Genomic DNA, 6000 nt, shown 5'->3' with positions numbered 1-6000 from the left:
CAAGGGAGCTGGGCAGGCTGGGGTGGGCAATCCAGCTCTTGCAGGTTTACAGCCAGCTTGTATCGTTCTTCTGGGGAATTTGGCTCCATCATCCACAGAAATACGCAGGCACTGCTATGCAGGCTCTTGCACATGGGTGGTGGCAGGCAGGATGGCAACCCAGACAAAGAAATAATTTAAAATCACTTAATGGCAGCAATGTATTTCTTTGGAGTAGTGTATTTGCCCACTTGCTAAATAATTCATAGGAGAGCCTGGTGATTAAATGCTAAAGACTTAATTTGCTTAGCATTGTTGGTACTTATATTCCTATTTAAATGCAAGAAATTACCGAGTCATTTAATTGCTAATTAAAAATAATACAGTTACTTACTATCTTATAAGAATTAGTCAGCATTTCTGTGTATTGTTTGCACAGAGCATAAACATTCATACTCTTTTTTTAGGCAGTTATCTTGTAAACTTAGCCCTGTATTTGTGCTGATACCCCATCTTCTTTTAATGGCTATTAAAAACGTGAGGGAAAAATGCAAATTAAAAAAAATTAAGCAGCCCAGGCTGCCTGTGGAGAATGCCTAGCTTTGTCCCCATCTTCCTCTTTCACTTCCCTGCAGAAAGTCCCGGGGACACCAGCCCCTGTTACACCTGCACTTACAAGCTCTCTCGCTGCTTGAAGGTCCTGGGGGAGAGAGAGCAGCCCCGAGCAGCCAAGAAGTTGTCTTCAAGTTGGGAGCAACAAATAGGCTAAAAAGGCATTTTCTGATGCCTGAGACCTGAGCTCGTTGGGAGGAGGCAATGGGATGCGCTGGGCTGATCTATACTGGGCAGAGGCGTTGGGAGGATGAATGAGAGGTAGGACCTGGAGGGCCCAGTCTTGTGGAAGACTCTGAGAAAGAGAAAACCCCAGGGCTGCTGGATCGGATGAGGGATTTGGGTGCAGATCAGTGGGACGTTGGTCTGGGCTGCCCAAGGAGTCTCCGCAGGCATATCGGGGTGCGTGTGCACTCGTGGGGGTGCGTGGGAAGGAGAGGATTGGGTATGTACGGCGTGTGCGTTACGTGCCTACATGCATAGGGAGGCCGTGTGCCTGTGTGGTGTGTACAGCGAGTGCTGGGAGTGTGTGTGTGTTACTGGGGGGTGTTTGGACCAGGAAGGTGCTTTTGGGGTTGGATTTAGGTGTTTGGATAAGGGGCTGTGTCTGTATTTGTATGTGATCCCCAAGAACTAACGACTGGTTCTCAGCTCTTCTGGAGGGAACTTGAGGGATGTGCTAAGGTCTTGCTCCGATGAACTCATCATTAAATATTTGTAATGAGTCACACGCTCCCAATCACGAATGCTTACTCAATGTCAGTTCATTACCCGGCTTCTTCAAATGATTCATCACAGCTTGTGGCACTGGGAAGGGGACAGGCCACAGTCACAAGGCCAAAGCCAGGCTGCGTCCCTGCAAGGCGAAGTTTCTGTCTCCCCTTTCCGAGGTCTTCCATGCACGTGTGTGCAGACATGGTTGGTACAGGTGGCCTCTGCTACCTTTGAGAAAAAAGGGAAAGTTCATCCCTTCCTAACCCGGGGTGCCGTACGGCCGACCCGCTCAAGGGTGCCTGCCTCCAGGTCATCTTCACCGCATTTGGTGGACCCAATCCTGACCTAGAGTGGCTTCTCCAGGACACAATGAATTAGTGGTAGTGCTGGAAGAGGGCTTGCATTTCCTTAGAACCCTGTGGGTGAAAATTTCCTGGCAGTATTTTCATCAGCATCCTGATGTTTCGGTCAGTATTTTCCATGGGAAAACGTTAACTTTTAGAAAAAATGCTGTTTTCTTTCCTAAATTAAAACATTCATTTTCAAATGTTAATTAAGATGACAGGGATGATCTGCTTTATACAAAACTTTATTATAATGTTTAATGCTGAAGTGGAGATTATTTTTTTTTCCTCTTAACAATGGGAATGGTTCATTCTGGGAATCTACATGTGGAAATGTTTACCTCCCATCTGGCTGATTTCACCAGGGTTTCTGAGGACATCAGCCCTCTCCCCAGATGTACTCTTGTCCTGTCGTTACACCTCCTCCCAGATTCAGAGTTGTCTAGAGCAGAGAATACAGGTGTCTGTAGCCCAGAGAGGGGCCTGGAAGGGTCTTTGAGCTGGCCAGGGCTCCAGTTTAGTGAAGGAATCAAATAATCGCTAATAATAGTCTGCCAATTTCTGTTAGATTGGATCATTTCCTTCTATTAAACGATAATCAGAAATTTGAGATTGATGCCTGCCTCTTGACTGCTGTGTGCAAGCAACTTTTGGGAAAGACACTTTGCTTTCCACCCTCTCGGACTCCGAGCAGCAAAGAAGTGACTGGTACTTCTACAAGGGGCAGGAGAATTGGTCCTGACCACAGCAAGGTGTGCTGCTGTGTGTTGTCCCAGGGCAGTGGCATTTCTGGAGTCTAACTAGTTGTCCAAGTTCTTGGAAATTAGTCCTTTAGCTCTGGCACCCTCTGCCCTTTCTACTGCTCCCTCATTTCACTCTCCAGTGGAGCTCTTCTCCTCACCTGTGTTTTGGTTGATGGGTTCAGCTGACACCTCCCCTACATCATACAGCACTTGGCCTTCGTCTCCCCAAGGGCAGGCAGCTGACGCCAGGCCAACGTGTCCACCAGGATCTCCATGTCCTCTGCTGCAGGTCTGCTCTCCAGCCGTTCGGTCCTGGCGTACACCGTTGTTCTGGCTCAGTGGCGGGGCTTTGTATCTGCTGAGTTTTCTGTTAGGTCTTTCCTCCAGCTTTCTGAGGTTTTGAGATTACATCTGCACCAGTATTGCCCTGTGAAAAAACATCACTTGTAATCAACTGCCTGTCCCACTTAAACAATTGGCCTTTGAGTCCGACAGTCCGTGTAATTTTTCACCCACGCCGCCATCCGCTATCTGGCCCACATCTCCTCAGTTTGTTTTTCAGGACACGGGAGACTGCCAGAGATGAATCCTTCCCGTCTGCATTTTAGCTAAATGCAAGATTTAGCCCAGTCAGTGATGGTATCGTACCACAGGTATCCCATGTGGTATTGCCTGGCTGCCGTAAGAGCCTGTGTTGGATGCAGTGAGCGTTAGGCTCTTTCACAGCTGGATCAGCTGGAGGACTTCAGAGACACCCCTGAACACGAGCTGGCCAGAAAGATGGACTTCAAGGGGCTTGGTTGACACTTTTCTGGAAGGAAAAGCGGAGGATGGGTGGTTACTCTAGGCCGGACACTTGTGCCATGTGTTGATACAGGCTGAGAAATAGGTCTGAGGGGTAACGACCATGGGTGGACCAGCACCAAAGACTCAGCTGGGTTCTGCAGAGCTGATTCTCCTCAGTGATCGACGGCCTGGAAGAAAACCAAAGTGTGATCTCTGAAAAAATATCTGGTGGATGAAAAGACTGGGGGAGCTGCATATATGTCATTAAGATGGCAGTTCGGTGATAGGGAGTTGGATCGCTCGTTCAGCAGATGCACGCAGCCAACGGTGTGTGTGTTGTTCAAAATGGAAGAGGTTTGGGAAAGCAGGGTGAATACTAAATGGGATCTGGACTTCCAGCGTTTGGCCATGACTAGCACATCAATGAGCTCCTTGGCTGGAGAATTGCAGTTTTGAGCGATAGCTGGGCTATGGCTCTACTGCCGCTAGTCCCCAGGGCTGGTCACAAGGATGTTAATAAATTGGAGAGAAGTCAGTGACGAAAGTAACTGATGAGTGAAGGTGGGAAACAGAAGCTTCACAGTGAAAGCTGGGGCCATCAGAGGTGTCTTCATCACAGGGTACTGATGCCTGGCTGGAGAACCACCTTGTTCTACCCAGCAAAGGTGTACTGAAGCCCAGCGGCTGAAAGATGAGGCTAAATAAGCTCAAGCTAAGTACAGGTTTTAAGGATATTATTCAGTTAACAACTGCATAGGCAGTTTTCAAAGAATAAAGAAATCCTTAAATATCTGCTACTAAGAGGAATTACCTCAGGGCAGGTTAAGCACTTCAGCTTCACGACATTCACTTGGAAATAAGCATGTAAGGAAAACAATCTATTGAGTGCTTATTTGTGGTCTATTTAAGCTTTGTTTTGTATTTCTAGCTGGATTCTGACAGCTGGTGCTAGTTTAAAAATAAAAAAAAAAATTTAAAAATCTTCCTGTGACACCAGAGGCCTGCCATGAGACTTCTGGCATCACAAGAGGTGTGAGGAAATGGTGAGAACTGGCGAGTACTTCTTGCCTGAAGGACCTGAAAATTGGGAACCAGCATGGGTGTGATTCTGGGCTTTTGGAGAGCTCTGGCTTTGCATTTTCTCCCTCTTTCAGTGGATTTCCTTTTCCCTTGCCAAGCTCAGCCGTGGGCGAGCAGACACTCGTTCTGCTCCTGCCTTTGGTCCTACTTATCCCCTAAGCTCTCCGGATCTGGTTCCATCTCCCCCTCATCCTCCCCTGCTCTGATAGGGACACCTGCGGGAACATTTTTCTTGGTGTTGTGGGGGAGCTGAGCTCCTCGTGTTGCCTTGATCATGCATCCCTCCTGCTGTTGTGTCCAAGGTGCTCCCTCGAGATGGAGCCACCTCTCCCTCTCCTACTAAAAGCTGTCACTGCTGTAGGGTGCTTGGGGTTGGAGCCTGAAAGACTGACTCCTGCACTGAAAATCCATGTTTTGGGGCAGGTGGGGAAGACCTGAGAGGGGCATCCCTCTGGAGAGAGCTGCTGGGAGCTCAGGAAGTGGATTTTGACTCTCCTTAGCCCAAGCCTGGGTTCTGAGGAGGGGACGCTGCATCAGTTCCTCACCTGCAATGTAGTTGTGGAGACCTTCCCTGCCAGCACGTCATTAGGGTGTTTTAATTATTGAGACACTCATTCTAATTGTGTCCCCTGGTTCCTGTTCTGCTGAGATTACATCTGCTTCTCATTTTCTGCACGCTGGCTCTTTTCCAAGCCGCTCTGCTGCGCATATGGAGTGTGCACAGGGGAAACCTGCCCAGTAGACCAGGGAGTGGGACACTCCTTGCCCTCCTCTGGCTGCTGCTAGCCACCTGGGAGGAGAGCTGGAAACACCAGGGAGGGCCCCAGTGCAGCCCTGGTCGTGGCTTAGGGACAACTCCTGTGTCCCCATCATGGCCTGGCCGACTGCCCCTGCGCTTGTGCGTGCAGCTGTATGGTCCCAGCAGAGATGCAGCCACCCCTGAATGCTGCTGTGGCACTAGCAGACCCTCAGGAGAGATGCAGCTTCTTCTGGACAAGGAGATTTTGCAGGTGCTTTGTATACCCAGCCCTAGAATGAAACTAGGGTTGTTTCTTTTCCTCTGTGGCCATCTACGTTTTCAGTTCCACTGCTACGGTACTGTCAGCGAAGTTGTCAGCATCTGTTTTATGCTGCTGCGTGCCTCAGCTTTGCTGAGAAGGGTTTGGAGTGCAGACTGCTCTCAGACATTGGAGGTGGATAATGGGGAAACAGCTCAGTGTAGGAACACCCAAACCTGCTGTCTGCCTCAGGTGGATTAGATGGGACTGTTGGGTTGGTTCAGGGTCTTCTGGGTAGCAGCTCATCTGCATCTCTGAGGCATCTGAGCCCTCAGGAGGTACCTAGAGAGACCTGGCAGTGTCCGGACAAGCAGCTGTCTGTAACCACCGCTGCCACACCAGAAAATCTTTTTTGGTGAGCACATCAGGGTCCCCGTGCCCAGGTCAGGATGTCCTCAGGATGAGGAGGAGTGCTGCCTGATTCCAGGTGACACATCTCCCTGCTGGCCTAGGACGGTGTGCTTGAGCTACTCTTGGCCTTTGTATTTAACAGCACTTCACCCTCTCTGCTCCTTATTCTCTAGTCGTTTTTTCTAGACAGCAGTCATTACCTCCCTGCTGCTTTTTCACTACCCTGACCTCTTCTGGTCTCCTACCATAAAACTTCACATCCCACTGATGACCTGCACAGCTTTTCCTGCATCCAGCCCTGTTTGAGACCATGTTTTGGACCCGCACACATTT

This window comes from Leptosomus discolor, chromosome 24, assembly GCF_034619465.1.
Source record: "Leptosomus discolor isolate bLepDis1 chromosome 24, bLepDis1.hap2, whole genome shotgun sequence".
In the NCBI taxonomy this organism is placed as follows: Eukaryota; Metazoa; Chordata; class Aves; order Leptosomiformes; family Leptosomidae; genus Leptosomus; species Leptosomus discolor.
This window is presented reverse-complemented; position numbering follows the sequence as displayed.